Raw genomic sequence first — 16118 nt, 5'->3', positions numbered from 1 at the left:
TCGAGCTTATTTGCTGTGACAGGAAAAGAAATACAGTCAAGCCCAAAAAGGTTCAAGAACCACTTGAGAATTCCAAAATAATTGCCCCCCCCCCCCCCCCAAAAAAAAAACTTCTTAGAAGCTTCCCCTTACTTCTCCGGTCCCGTTGTAATATGTAGCACAACGTCATGAATATTTCACTCAAGTGATCCGCACAATTCCCATCCCGACGTTGCCGAAAATGCGGTCGTTATACAAATAAACGGCGTGTTTAACGCAGGAATGCATCGAGCGCATTTGCATGCCTCTCAAAAAAGTTCCCGCTGACAAAACTTTTGCCAGATGTTACACAATCTTCCTTCCGAAAATTATAATTGCGTTGCAAATACGAGATAAAGACTCCGCCGGAATTGTGTTTTGAGAGAACACATTTGAAACTGCCATCGTTAAACACACATTTAAAAAAAAATGAAAAAAAAAAACAGGACAATCTCATTGCGAATACTGATGAGATGTGCTGCGCATTCCAGCGACTCTTTTACCGCTACACAAAGTCCATCTTTTGGGACTCGCTTTATGAAACCTGCATATAAACACCAGGCAACAACAAAATATCCCCATCAAGTGCCTCTGAGACTTCCTCACTTCACCCCACCACAAAGTTGAGTTTTTCCAGTGAACTTTTTGTTCACTACGACGGGGCGGACGCGGAAGAAGGCAAAATGTAGTCATGAGACTGAAACTATCAGAACAGTTCTTAAAGGGCCAGCGACCCCGTCATGACTGGGTGGGGACGGCCATTTCACAAACGTATGATCAAAATCTTATTTGTTCGATGCGTTGCGTTCTCAAGCAGAACCGATAGTGGATGCCGCCGCGATATTGTAGCGTTTCCCCGGGAAGATGAGGAGGACGGCGGCCATTATTTCCCCCCACACACATGTTAAATTCTGCCGAATTGGCTTTGCGTTGTCAGATTAATCGTCTCCTTATTGTTTCTCCGTCATCTTTTCGACACCTCAATTCCGCATCGAGAGAGATTGTGCGTATTAAAAGATAAAGCCCCCCCCACACACAATCCAAGCAGCGTGCTTACATGGCAACATGCCTCCACTATCCCAGTCTTTCCACCCCCACCAAAAAAAAAAAAAAAACAACAATCTTCGTCACTGGCAGGCAGCCGACTTTTTTTTTTTTTTTTTTACGCACCCGCTGCACTGGAATTTATTAACCGTCAGGACGGCTGCTATCTCTCCCCGTTTCACGTTATTGACGGATTTGCCGCTTTTATTTGTCTGTTTTTACGTCCGTCTACTCATGCGACACTAACAGTTGAGTGACGGGCTCCGCCGGGCCCGTTTGAGCGACGGGGGGGGGGGTTTGTGTGAAATAGATTTGAAAGGTTACCGCGTGGGCTTCAGATGATTTGACATGTTTGAATGTGAAATTCGTTTGAAATCAACTGATTTTTCCATATCCGGATTTGCTTTCTGTCCAACGAAAAACTTCCGAATTTACAGTAATTCAATTGTAATAACAATTTCTTGTTATGGTTCTTTTTACTTTGTACTTTACTACTCCCAGTACATTTTTAAATAGAAACCGAAAACCTACAAATTAAAAAAAAAATGTGGAGAAAACTTTTTGGGGGTGAAAGCTAGACAAACAGGAAATAGGTAGAAATAAAATAAAAAAAATTATTCTAAAAATGTATTTATTTATTATATATTTATTAATAATATTTATTTATTATTTATTTGAAAATACAAAAAAAATATTCTCTCATTCGCATTACTATTTTAAATTCAAAAATATTTTTTCCATATAAATTCAAAAAAAGCAACAAAAAAAAACCCTGAATGTGACAAAGCAAAAAGAATCATTTTGAGTATAATAAATATGTAAATGCATTCAGCTCTGACGTTCCATTCTATTCATGTCTAATTAAAAAAAAAAACGTATGCATAATAGAATATAACCCATGCATAGTCAGACATTTTTAATACATCTGCCAAGTGTGCTCTCAGCTGTGCAGGTGCTGACGAGCGCACGGTACGTCGCCAGTCAACGACAACCCCCCCCATCTGCGCAGATTGACTCATTTGATAAAACCGCATTCCTGCAGATGTTTGAAATTAAAAACCACTCATGTTCTCTGAGGGTCCGACGTCTGCCGGGGAATAAGAAGAAGAAAAAAAAACATTTTGGTGACATCAGTTTTGACGGCTTTGTAACGTCAATAAAGTCTCGCGCAAGTGGCTCGGGCCGCTCCGGCTGTACTTTCCGGAAAGTTCGCGAGAGTGGAGCAAGATCAAAACGAGGAAAGTTATCTGGCATCGTGATGAGCCTGCCAATCAAGTGACTTGTTTTTTTTTTAGGGGGGTGGGGTGTTCCTCTCACAATTTTCCCGTCATGTGGTTGTCATGGAGACGCTTTAATCACCAGTTTGTCATCTCCGCTGTTGCCGTGGCAGCCAAATCGTTAGATTGACACGCCGGCGTCACGGCTGACATGACGGGACAAATGACGGGCGACTCCAATCGCGCGACGCACACACTCGCGCAAGTGTAGCTCCTTTTCCCGACGCCGCCCTTTTTTTTTTTTTTTTTTTCCACGGCCCATTTGCTCCCGCCTCTCCGAGAGCGGCGACACTGACGGATTTTTCTTCAAGGCGAACGGCAGACAAGCCCAGGCGCAAAATTGGGTTGAAATGATATCGGCCTTGTCTCGCTCTCGGAAGAGCTCTGACATTTGGAGCGTGTCTGGCGGGGTACTCGCTGCGGCGCTGAGTCACGGCCCTTATTTGGACGCGCTCCCGGCAGAAGCGGCAGAATTTTTTTTTTTTTCCCCCTTTTCCCGGCGTGAGTGCGAGTTTGACGCAGCTCACGGACGTCATGATTTGTGTGAAATGAAAGTTCAAGGGGTCGAGGATGCGGAGAGGGTTTCAAACCTGGTTCTCCTGGGCAACAAATGTTGACTTTCCTCTCGCCGGCGTCACGTTTTGTGTAAAGCGAATTCTTAAATCACCACGTGAAAGCCCTTCGGCAGTTTTGTCGAGGTCAACAAATTGACCGAGTTGCTCGTGTCGGCTCTAGCAAACTGCTGACGACGCGCGACGTGACGGAGGGGTGGACGAGGGCGCCGCCGCAGTTCCGTTAGTGGCCTTTTGGGGTCCTTCGTCCCCCCCCCAAGCTCTGCTCAAACACGTGAGCTGATGGCAATTGAATTATGCATTGAATCCATAAGTTTACATTGCCGTACTAATTAGCGCCATACTTTCCGTTCCCATGTTCGAACTCCCACACGGCGCTTGCGCTTTTAATGACAATGAAACGAGAATGATCCGCTTGCGTTGGAGCGCATTTCATTTGCGGGAAATCTAACCATGGTTGTCAAGTTTATTTAAGATAAGATAAGATATCCTTTATTTGTCCCATAATGGGGAAATTTACAATTAAAAATTTAAGCCGTTAAAAAGAGTTTTGCAGAGCTTCACTGGCCCGCGATTCACAAAGCTAAGTGGCATCCTCTGATCTAACACCCGCAAAATTCAAAAAAACATTTTGAGAGGTGGGGCGGGGGGGAGGGGGAGAGAAAACTTGAGCCAACGTAGCGCCCTTAAACTCAACCCATGACGTCCGTTTCCACATCTTGGCGAGTTGAAGCGGGCTAATTTCTCCCGTCTCGCCCGCTCTCCTTTTTCCGGGGTGTTCAATTATGGATGGCATCGCAGTCCACCCCCCCGCCCGCCGCCCTTGACACCTCACCTGAATCTTCTTGCCCTCCTCCGCTCGAGCGTCCACATGAATATTTATCCCAAAGGTCTTGTGGAAAGCGATAACGGACAGCAAGTTCCCGGCCGCTAGATTGCGGCTTTATAGGCGAGTGTTGTAGCCATCTGTCAGCGGCATTAGCGAGCAACATTTATTGTTTGCTTGGGCGCGTGGGAAACTGCTGGTGTGTGTTTTCACTGCGGGCGAGTGTAACAGCACGTTGGCTTATTTATTCATAAATTGACACAGCATGCCAAGAGCGCGTCCTATTTTTTTTTTCCCCCCACCCCTCCCTGCTTGACTTGATTTCTTAATGCGAGCATATGGAATCATGACATGCAGGCCTGGCAATATTTAAAATCGGTAATCGGGCGCGATCTGCGGTATAATGTGCGCTCTACAGCGGTTACAGTTGTGGATCTTTGCGGAGGATAAAGAAAATGGTGGGAAAAGGATGGCTCAGTTCTGTCCACTTTTTTTGACGTCACTCGCTTCAATCAGCAACAAGCTTACGAGAGGTAAAGGTTAAATGCGTTGACCTTTCACGTGGTCCAGAATCAAATCTGGACCGCGCTCGGGGGCGGGATTAGGGCGGCTCCAAGATGTGTGAGCTAGCTAAAGATGAACCGGTTCGCCATTTGGTCTCGCGACAGGTTGAAATTCAAGCCGTCAAATTCTAACCGAGTCATTATTCCCTTCAGTCTAACCTAAATCTGTCAGGCGGGGCGTCAACTCCACATTCATTCTTCCTCATGCAACGCCCCATTCTAAATCCCCCCCCCCCCCCACCCCAAAGACGCGGCAGCTCCTTTCTATATCATACAACTATTAAAGCGCACTACGCATGAATTATTTACTGACTTTTATGCGATGTTCTCGGGCGGAAGAGGTCTCTTATATCCCCCCCCCCCCCCCCCCTGCACAGCACATCTTGCTGCGCATAATCCACGCCGTGTACTCTATTCGTCTTCATCTACATTGTTAGCGCCGACCTAATTATATCCCCCTCGCTCAGGAAGTAGATGTCGACGCCGATGCTAATGGCTTTCTGTACAACACGCTTGTTGTCTTTGCTCCGCTGACAGGTGTGGATGCGCGTCATTATCACAGCTAATCGCCCCCACCAAAATGATCAGTCATCAGCCGTCCGCCCGGACCCGAGTACCGCCGGTGTGTCCAAAAAGGCTTTAATGGACGCGAAATTACAGGCTGCTTGCAAATACGTCGTCCGGGGACGCTCGGTGGCGGTAATGGCTCTGAGTTTTGCGGTTCTCAAAGAAACGTTATTAAGTCTTGGGGTCGCGGAAAACAAAAAGGCAGGACAAAAGTGGCTCCGGTACAACGTCACGACATCAGAAGGAAAATCGAGGCTGACATTAGCTGATGGTAAACAACCCCCTTGACTTAATTGATCCAAGGAGGCTCAGGACAACGGGCGCGTCCGTCCGTCCGTCCGTGCAGGGGGGGACAATCACAGCACTCAAATGTAAATGCGACTGACTTTGATCTTTGTTTTGTTTTTTTTTCCATTCAGGTTTGTCTTCATTTCAAACGAGTGACCCATCAAAGCGCCATGAATGCGAGATGCGCGTCGGCAGAAAAGGGCAGCGGCATGGAAATGAGAAAGGTAAATGTATTCCACCTGATCTGTATTCATGTCCTCATTTGCATACCCCCCCACCCCCCGCCCCCCTTCCACTCTCACGCCGTTTGTTTTATCGCGTCGGCAAATATAACTCTTCCTTGTTGGAAACTGGAAAGTGATCAAGTTTAATCTCTCCAGGAGGATAAGTCTTGATGAGTCCCCCCACCGGATGCGTACAAGGCAGCAGCCCGACGAGTCGGCAGCGACAAAAAGAAACGGCGCAGGTAAGCAGTGAAAATGTGAAATCAATACCAAAAATAGGAATTGTCTTGAATCATTAATATATGAAGTTGGATTGCCACGAAGCCTGACTGAGTCGAAAAAGAAGCTTTAAAAAAAAAAAAAAATACAAACCACCACCATGTATAGTAAGGCGTTTAAAGACGAAAAAAAAAAATCCAACAACTTGAATTTCTTTTAAAAAAAAAATCACTAAGGCCTTTTGCGCAGTTGCAAAAACGAAACCCCGCGACCCGAGTCAAAAGTGAATAAAACATCGGCGGCGCAGAAGCGCGGCAGACAAAAAGTCGGACTCGCTTTTGTGCGTGGCTTTTCTTGATCTCCCGGCCGTGAAATATTTTCTCTTTCTAAAGCTGCCCAGAGGTTCAATTATAAAGTCGAGAAGAAGCGCTTTGACAAATTTGTCCTTGAAAGTATTTATCCTCTATGTCGCTTCCTTTTTTTTTTTTTTTTTTCCTCCCGAGTCTTCGACGCGAGGCGCCATTCAGCCGAGTCCTCAATGTGCCATTGATTGTCCGCCCAGATCCTCTTTTTTTTTTTTCTTTTCCTTTTCATGCCTGCTGAGAAAGTATGGCTCTTTAAGTGAAAGTTTCAACCTCAAGACGGGTTTGTTTTACATCGTCCTCCCACGTAAATCAATAGGCTGTGAGCCAAATGTCAACATTGGCTAGCGGGATAGCAGCGGGCGCAGGAGCGAGATAGGGGCCCCGCATCGATTCCTTCTATAAGGCGCGCGGCGGTGACATTACGCTTCTTTATCTTTGGACGAAGAAGTCTCAGGGAAAAGGGCATTCCGATTCTTTTACCTTTGGGGAGCACTCTGCCTTCCTCTCCCAACTTCTCGGCCTTATCCCGCGTCCTCCGACTCCGGATCGATCGATTGATGGCTTTGCCCGGGATCAGAGCAGTGCTTACGAGCGCGGCGGCGCGCGCTAGCTTTGATCGAGCGTTAAGGAGCTAATCTTTGCACGTGTTCCGCCTCGCGCTTTGCCGCTTATCCCCCGTAACCGCTCGCCGCTTTAAAACTCGGACAGTCTACTTTCCCCCTTTTTGGAGCTTTGGCGCTCACGCTTGAGGACAACAGTCGCAGCAAGCAAAAGCAACGAAGCGCTTTTCAGTTTTGTCGCTCGGCCTTCGTGAGCGGTTCGTGCGTTTGTTGGCCAAGGTGGGCCGGGCGGAAGTATCAACGACGGCTTTGGTCAGCGTGCCGGTAAATGTTTGACACGAGTCGAGGAGCGCGAATCGCTGATTGTTGACTGGTCGCGGCGAATTGACAGCATCGCGAGTGCCGCGTCAAGTAGCTTCTCTGCCGCCGTCTTTGTAGTGTTTTTGATTGATTGACAAGTTACACCTTGACAGGAAGGCCGGTGTTCCTAGCTCATTGGAATTTCGATAAAACGACTGCGTTAGCTGTTAGCGGGCGCTGTACTTATGTTTTCTATGAGGCTCTACAAATGACACTTTGAGACGATTGCAATTATGACCCGATTTATTTTGACGTGCATGACATGTAGCATGACATGCTTATTTTAACAGGACAGAAAGCAAGACAACAATAAAAAGGACCAGATGGATAGTTTTGACATTTTTAAAGGCATGATGCTTTTATATGATGCGATTTACAGGACGACTTCATGTTTTATATGACACAATGTCAAATAAAAGATCTTGTAAAGCCGACTTTGCGATGTGCAATTGTGAAGGACAAAAGATTTGTGGGATGAAGAGCAAATGAAATGATGGTGTCACTGAGAGTTGTTTGCACATAGGACAGCGGTCGCCGGCCTCGTATTTCTGACGGGCGGAGACATAAATGCAAATGATTGAAAATACAACTTCAGTTTGACGCCAGTTGCGGTTGTCGTTGGGTGCGGCCGCTTTCGTTTCACGCCGCTGGGGTGAGTCATTGTAGCGGTCGTCGTACGAGCGACAAGCGAGCCAGGCTAACAGACAAGATTTTTCCCGTTTAATGTTGCGCTCGCAAATGCATGAAGATAGTGGGGTTGCCCGTCCTCTTTAAATTCTCCATTTGGAGGCGGTGGTCAGGTTTTGTCGTCACACAGTAAAATCTCTCAAACATGAAATTACCAAAGTGCACTGGAATGAGTTAGTCTGCTGCGAAGGGCTCAAAGGGAGAGCGAGGCACGGTGGCGTAGACTTGACTCCAGGCTCATTATCCCAGGACTTGTTTTTGTTGTGTTTTTTTTTCCTTTCCTCTTTCCATCCGGTGACATTAAGAGTCCCCAAAGTCAAGTGGGAAATTCAATTAAACTCCTTTTAATTGAGCAATTAAGAAAGATGACAGCAGGGCTGGCTTTAATTGGATGATTGCCGATGAGATTATGTGGTCTGATTATTTATATTTCCAAGACTATATGTATCATACTCATCTTTCACTGAAACAGTTTTGAAACTTTTTAGACAGGAACAGATTCAAGCAACTATTCGAGTTCATTATTAAAAATGAGATGAGGCGTTTTTAGCCTGAAAAAACCCACCATGTATAGTAAGGTGTTTTTAGCCTGAAAAAAATGACCATGTATAGTAAGGCGTTTTTAGCCCAGAAAAAACAACCATGTATAGTAAGGCGTTTTTAGCCTGAAAAAAACCATAGTATAGTAAGGCGTTTTTAGCCTAAAAAAAAGACCATGTATAGTAAGGTGTTTTTAGCCTGAAAAAAACAACCATGTATAGTAAGGTGTTTTTAGCCCGAAAAAAATGACCATGTATAGTAAGGCGTTTTTAGCCCAGAAAAAACGACCATGTATAGTAAGGCGTTTTTAGCCTGAAAAAAACGACATAGTATAGTAAGGCGTTTTTAGCCTAAAAAAAAGACCATGTATAGTAAGGTGTTTTTAGCCTGAAAAAAACAACCATGTATAGTAAGGTGTTTTTAGCCCGAAAAAAATGACCATGTATAGTAAGGCGTTTTTAGCCCAGAAAAAACGACCATGTATAGTAAGGCGTTTTTAGCCTGAAAAAAACGACATAGTATAGTAAGGCGTTTTTAGCCACAAAAAAAACGACATAGTATAGTAAGGCGTTTTTAGCCTAAAAAAAAAGACCATGTATAGTAAGGTGTTTTTAGCCTGAAAAAAACCAACATGTATAGTAAGGTGTTTTTAAGCCGAAAAAAACGACATAGTGTATAGTAAGGTGTTTTTAGCCCGAAAAAAATGACCATGTATAGTGAGGCGTTTTTAGCCTGAAAAAAACGACATAGTATAGTAAGGCGTTTTTAGCCTGAAAAAAAACAACCATGTATAGTACGGTGTTTTTAGCCCGAAAAAAATGACCATGTATAGTGAGGCGTTTTTAGCCCGAAAAAACGACATAGTATAGTATGGCGTTTTTAGCCTAAAAAAAAAGACCATGTATAGTAAGGTGTTTTTAGCCTGAAAAAAACAACCATGTATAGTAAGGTGTTTTTAGCCCGAAAAAAATGACCATGTATAGTAAGGCGTTTTTAGCCCAGAAAAAACGACCATGTATAGTAAGGCGTTTTTAGCCCAAAAAAACGACATAGTATAGTGAGGCGTTTTTAGCCCAGAAGAAACGACCATGTATAGTAAGGCGTTTTTAGCCTGAAAAAAACGACATAGTATAGTAAGGCGTTTTTAGCCACAAAAAAACCCGACATAGTATAGTAAGGCGTTTTTAGCCTAAAAAAAACAACCATGTATAGTAAGGTGTTTTTAGCCCGAAAAAAATGACCATGTATAGTAAGGCGTTTTTAGCCACAAAAAAAGACCATGTATAGTAAGGTGTTTTTAGCCTGGAAAAAACAACCATGTATAGTAAGGTGTTTTTAGCCACAAAAAAAAACGACATAGTATAGTAAGGCGTTTTTAGCCACAAAAAAAAGACCATGTATAGTAAGGTGTTTTTAGCCTGGAAAAAACAACCATGTATAGTAAGGTGTTTTTAGCCACAAAAAAAAACGACATAGTATAGTAAGGCGTTTTTAGCCCGGAAAAAAACGACATAGTATAGTATAAAATGTACGTGTAGCATCTTTAGCCAGTACATGCTCCAAGCAAAAAATACTATCGGCAAAAGAAACTTCTGCTATGCTGTTATTCAACCAATAGTTTGCCGGTTAAGTATGCAAAAGCCAAACTTGGATCTGAAATGCTCACCGTCGCTTGACGACATCTGTAAAGAAAATTGGAGACAAAAGAATTTGAACCAGTGCAACATTGAGAAGGAAGCACCGTTTTAAAAAGATTAAAAGGTTAGGGAAAACGTAGCCTCAAGTTTAGGGGGCCCGAGGACATGTTTGACTTGCCTGGCACGTGTTCAAATGTTGTTCCCAAAAAACATGAGCTACGTCACTTGCATGATGTCACTGTTTAAAAGTCATGTTTGATGATTTGCATGTGCAGAGGAGCCCGCCACGGAAACTGCCTTGTGCTGCTTTCCACGTCGACCCGCGTGTCCATCGGTTGTCACCTGTCCTGTGGAAAAGCCTTTGCGGTGGCCAAGTGTCGCGCTCAGGTAACTTGCTCAACTTTGCCACGCTTGCACGGCAGGCGGAAGCAGACTAATAAGAATAAGAAAATTTTTATTCGTCTCACAATGTCGTACTTATTTATGCTTTTTGTTTTGAACGACAGGATCGGGGAGGTTCTGGACAAACACGCAGCCGCCACATGCGCAGTCTGGCAGGTGGACTGACGCATCTGTTTGACCACAACGACAACCTGCGCCTGGGCTGGTGAGTACGTTTTCTTTTTTTCGGGCTAAAAACGCCTTACTCTATAGTATGTCGTTTTTTTCGGGCTAAAGACGCCTTACTATATACTATGTCGTTTTTTTCGGCTTAAAAACGCCTTACTATACTATGTCGTTTTTTTCGGGCCAAAAACGCCTTACAATACTATGTCGTTTTTGTCGTGCTAAAAAGGGCTTACTATACATGGTCGTTTTTTCGGGCTAAAAACGCCTTCCTATACATGGTCGTTTTTTCGGGCTAAAAACGCCTTCCTATACATGGCCGTTTTTTTCGGGCTAAAACGCCTTACAATACTATGTCGTTTTTGTCGTGCTAAAAACGCCTTACTATACATGGTCGTTTTTTCGGGCTAAAAACGCCTTCCTATACATGGCCGTTTCTTTGGGGCTAAAACGCCTTACTATACTATGTCGTTTTTGTTGTGCTAAAAACGCCTTACAATACTATGTCGTTTTTGTCGTGCTAAAAAGGGCTTACTATACATGGTCGTTTTTTCGGGCTAAAAACGCCTTCCTATACATGGTCGTTTTTTCGGGCTAAAAACGCCTTCCTATACATGGCCGTTTTTTTCGGGCTAAAACGCCTTACAATACTATGTCGTTTTTGTCGTGCTAAAAACGCCTTACTATACATGGTCGTTTTTTTGGGCTAAAAAGGGCTTCCGATACTATGTCGTTTTTTTGGGCTAAAAAGGGCTTACGATACTATTGTCGTTTCTTTGGGGCTAAAACGTCTTACTATACATGGTCGTTTTTTCGGGCTAAAAACGCCTTCCTATACATGGTCGTTTTTTCGGGCTAAAAACGCCTTCCTATACATGGCCGTTTTTTTCGGGCTAAAACGCCTTACAATACTATGTCGTTTTTGTCGTGCTAAAAACGCCTTACTATACATGGTCGTTTTTTCGGGCTAAAAAGGGCTTCCGATACTATGTCGTTTTTTCGGGCTAAAAAGGGCTTACGATACTATTGTCGTTTCTTTGGGGCTAAAACGTCTTACTATACATGGTCGTTTTTTCGGGCTAAAAACGCCTTACTATACATGGTCGTTTTTTTGGGGCTAAAAACGTCTTACTATACATGGTCGTTTTTTTGGGCTAAAAAGGGCTTACGATACTATTGTCGTTTTTTGGGGGCTAAAAGGCTTACTATACATGGTCGTTTTTTTCGGGCTAAAACGCCTTCCTATACATGGCCGTTTCTTTGGGGCTAAAACGCCTTACTATACTATGTCGTTTTTGTTGTGCTAAAAACGCCTTACTATACTATGTCGTTTTTTCGGGCTAAAAACGCCTTACAATACTATGTCGTTTTTGTCGTGCTAAAAAGGGCTTACTATACATGGTCGTTTTTTCGGGCTAAAAACGCCTTCCTATACATGGCCGTTTCTTTGGGGCTAAAACGCCTTACTATACTATGTCGTTTTTGTTGTGCTAAAAACGCCTTACTATACTATGTCGTTTTTTCGGGCTAAAACGCCTTACAATACTATGTCGTTTTTGTCGTGCTAAAAAGGGCTTACTATACATGATCGTTTTTTCGGGCTAAAAACGCCTTCCTATACATGGCCGTTTCTTTGGGGCTAAAACGCCTTACTATACTATGTCGTTTTTGTTGTGCTAAAAACGCCTTACGATACTATGTCGTTTTTTTGGGGCTAAAAACGTCTTACTATACTATGTCGTTTCTGTCGTGCTAAAACGCCTTACTATACATGGTCGTTTTTTCGGGCTAAAAAGGGCTTCCGATACTATGTCGTTTTTTCGGGCTAAAAAGGGCTTACGATACTATTGTCGTTTCTTTGGGGCTAAAACGTCTTACTATACATGGTCGTTTTTTCGGGCTAAAAACGCCTTACTATACATGGTCGTTTTTTTGGGGCTAAAAACGTCTTACTATACATGGTCGTTTTTTTGGGCTAAAAAGGGCTTACGATACTATTGTCGTTTTTTGGGGGCTAAAAGGCTTACTATACATGGTCGTTTTTTTCGGGCTAAAACGCCTTACAATACTATGTCGTTTTTGTCGTGCTAAAAAGGGCTTACTATACATGGTCGTTTTTTCGGGCTAAAAACGCCTTCCTATACATGGCCGTTTCTTTGGGGCTAAAACGCCTTACTATACTATGTCGTTTTTGTTGTGCTAAAAACGCCTTACTATACTATGTCGTTTTTTCGGGCTAAAACGCCTTACAATACTATGTCGTTTTTGTCGTGCTAAAAAGGGCTTACTATACATGATCGTTTTTTCGGGCTAAAAACGCCTTCCTATACATGGCCGTTTCTTTGGGGCTAAAACGCCTTACTATACTATGTCGTTTTTGTTGTGCTAAAAACGCCTTACGATACTATGTCGTTTTTTTGGGGCTAAAAACGTCTTACTATACTATGTCGTTTCTGTCGTGCTAAAACGCCTTACTATACATGGTCTTTTTTTCGGGCTAAAAAGGGCTTCCGATACTATGTCGTTTTTTCGGGCTAAAAAGGGCTTACGATACTATTGTCGTTTCTTTGGGGCTAAAACGTCTTACTATACATGGTCGTTTTTTCGGGCTAAAAACGCCTTACTATACATGGTCGTTTTTTTGGGGCTAAAAACGTCTTACTATACATGGTCGTTTTTTTGGGCTAAAAAGGGCTTACGATACTATTGTCGTTTTTTGGGGGCTAAAAGGCTTACTATACATGGTCGTTTTTTTCGGGCTAAAACGCCTTACAATACTATGTCGTTTTTGTCGTGCTAAAAAGGGCTTACTATACATGGTCGTTTTTTCGGGCTAAAAACGCCTTCCTATACATGGCCGTTTCTTTGGGGCTAAAACGCCTTACTATACTATGTCGTTTTTGTTGTGCTAAAAACGCCTTACTATACTATGTCGTTTTTTCGGGCTAAAACGCCTTACAATACTATGTCGTTTTTGTCGTGCTAAAAAGGGCTTACTATACATGGTCGTTTTTTCGGGCTAAAAACGCCTTCCTATACATGGTCGTTTTTTCGGGCTAAAAACGCCTTCCTATACATGGCCGTTTTTTTCGGGCTAAAACGCCTTGCTATACTATGTCGTTTTTGTTGTGCTAAAAACGCCTTACTATACTATGTCGTTTTTTCGGGCTAAAAACGCCTTACAATACTATGTCGTTTTTGTCGTGCTAAAAAGGGCTTCCTATACATGGTCGTTTTTTCGGGCTAAAAACGCCTTACAATACTATGTCGTTTTTGTCGTGCTAAAAAGGGCTTACTATACATGGTCGTTTTTTCGGGCTAAAAACGTCTTACTATACTATGTCGTTTTTGTCGTGCTAAAAACGCCTTACAATACTATGTCGTTTTTGTCGTGCTAAAAAGGGCTTACTATACATGGTCGTTTTTTCGGGCTAAAAACGTCTTACTATACTATGTCGTTTCTGTCGTGCTAAAAACGCCTTACTATACATGGTCGTTTTTTCGGGCTAAAAAGGGCTTCCGATACTATGTCGTTTTTTCGGGCTAAAAACGTCTTGCTATACATGGTCGTTTTTTCGGGCTAAAAACGCCTTACTATACATGGTCGTTTTTTTGGGGCTAAAAACGTCTTACTATACATGGTCGTTTTTTTGGGCTAAAAAGGGCTTACGATACTATTGTCGTTTTTGTCGTGCTAAAAACGCCTTACTATACATGGTCGTTTTTTCGGGCTAAAAACGCCTTACAATACTATGTCGTTTTTGTCGTGCTAAAAAGGGCTTACTATACATGGTCGTTTTTTCGGGCTAAAAACGTCTTACTATACTATGTCGTTTTTGTCGTGCTAAAAACGCCTTACAATACTATTTCGTTTTTGTCGTGCTAAAAAGGGCTTACTATACATGGTCGTTTTTTCGGGCTAAAAACGTCTTACTATACTATGTCGTTTCTGTCGTGCTAAAAACGCCTTACTATACATGGTCGTTTTTTCGGGCTAAAAAGGGCTTCCGATACTATGTCGTTTTTTCGGGCTAAAAACGTCTTGCTATATATACATGGTCGTTTTTTCGGGCTAAAAACGCCTTACTATACATGGTCGTTTTTTTGGGGCTAAAAACGTCTTACTATACATGGTCGTTTTTTTGGGCTAAAAAGGGCTTACGATACTATTGTCGTTTTTGTCGTGCTAAAAACGCCTTACTATACATGGTCGTTTTTTCGGGCTAAAAACGCCTTACAATACTATGTCGTTTTTGTCGTGCTAAAAAGGGCTTACTGTACATGGTCGTTTTTTCGGGCTAAAAACGTCTTACTATACTATGTCGTTTCTGTCGTGCTAAAAACGCCTTACTATACATGGTCGTTTTTTCGGGCTAAAAAGGGCTTCCGATACTATGTCGTTTTTTCGGGCTAAAAACGTCTTGCTATACATGGTCGTTTTTTCGGGCTAAAAACGCCTTACTATACATGGTCGTTTTTTTGGGGCTAAAAAGGGCTTACGATACTATTGTCGTTTTTGTCGTGCTAAAAACGCCTTACTATACATGGTCGTTTTTTCGGGCTAAAAACGCCTTACAATACTATGTCGTTTTTGTCGTGCTAAAAAGGGCTTACTATACATGGTCGTTTTTTCGGGCTAAAAACGTCTTACTATACTATGTCGTTTTTGTCGTGCTAAAAACGCCTTACAATACTATTTCGTTTTTGTCGTGCTAAAAAGGGCTTACTATACATGGTCGTTTTTTCGGGCTAAAAAGGGCTTCCGATACTATGTCGTTTTTTCGGGCTAAAAACGTCTTGCTATACATGGTCGTTTTTTCGGGCTAAAAACGCCTTACTATACATGGTCGTTTTTTTGGGGCTAAAAACGTCTTACTATACATGGTCGTTTTTTTGGGCTAAAAAGGGCTTACGATACTATTGTCGTTTTTGTCGTGCTAAAAACGCCTTACTATACATGGTCGTTTTTTCGGGCTAAAAACGCCTTACAATACTATGTCGTTTTTGTCGTGCTAAAAAGGGCTTACTATACATGGTCGTTTTTTCGGGCTAAAAACGTCTTACTATACTATGTCGTTTTTGTCGTGCTAAAAACGCCTTACAATACTATGTCGTTTTTGTCGTGCTAAAAAGGGCTTACTATACATGGTCGTTTTTTCGGGCTAAAAACGCCTTACAATACTATGTCGTTTTTGTCGTGCTAAAAAGGGCTTACTATACATGGTCGTTTTTTCGGGCTAAAAACGTCTTACTATACTATGTCGTTTTTTCGGGCTAAAAACGCCTCACTATACATGGTCATTTTTTTCGGGCTAAAAACACCGTACTATACATGGTCGTTTTTTCGGGCTAAAAACGCCTTACAATACTATGTCGTTTTTGTCGTGCTAAAAAGGGCTTACTATACATGGTCGTTTTTTCGGGCTAAAAACGTCTTACTATACTATGTCGTTTCTGTCGTGCTAAAAACGCCTTACTATACATGGTCGTTTTTTCGGGCTAAAAAGGGCTTCCGATACTATGTCGTTTTTTCGGGCTAAAAACGTCTTGCTATACATGGTCGTTTTTTCGGGCTAAAAACGCCTTACTATACATGGTCGTTTTTTTGGGGCTAAAAACGTCTTACTATACATGGTCGTTTTTTTGGGCTAAAAAGGGCTTACGATACTATTGTCGTTTTTGTCGTGCTAAAAACGCCTTACTATACATGGTCGTTTTTTCGGGCTAAAAACGCCTTACAATACTATGTCGTTTTTGTCGTGCTAAAAAGGGCTTACTATACATGGTCGTTTTTTCGGGCTAAA

Source organism: Hippocampus zosterae, chromosome 21 (genome assembly GCF_025434085.1).
Source record: "Hippocampus zosterae strain Florida chromosome 21, ASM2543408v3, whole genome shotgun sequence".
Taxonomy (NCBI): Eukaryota; Metazoa; Chordata; class Actinopteri; order Syngnathiformes; family Syngnathidae; genus Hippocampus; species Hippocampus zosterae.
Note: the sequence above shows the minus strand (reverse complement) of the source record.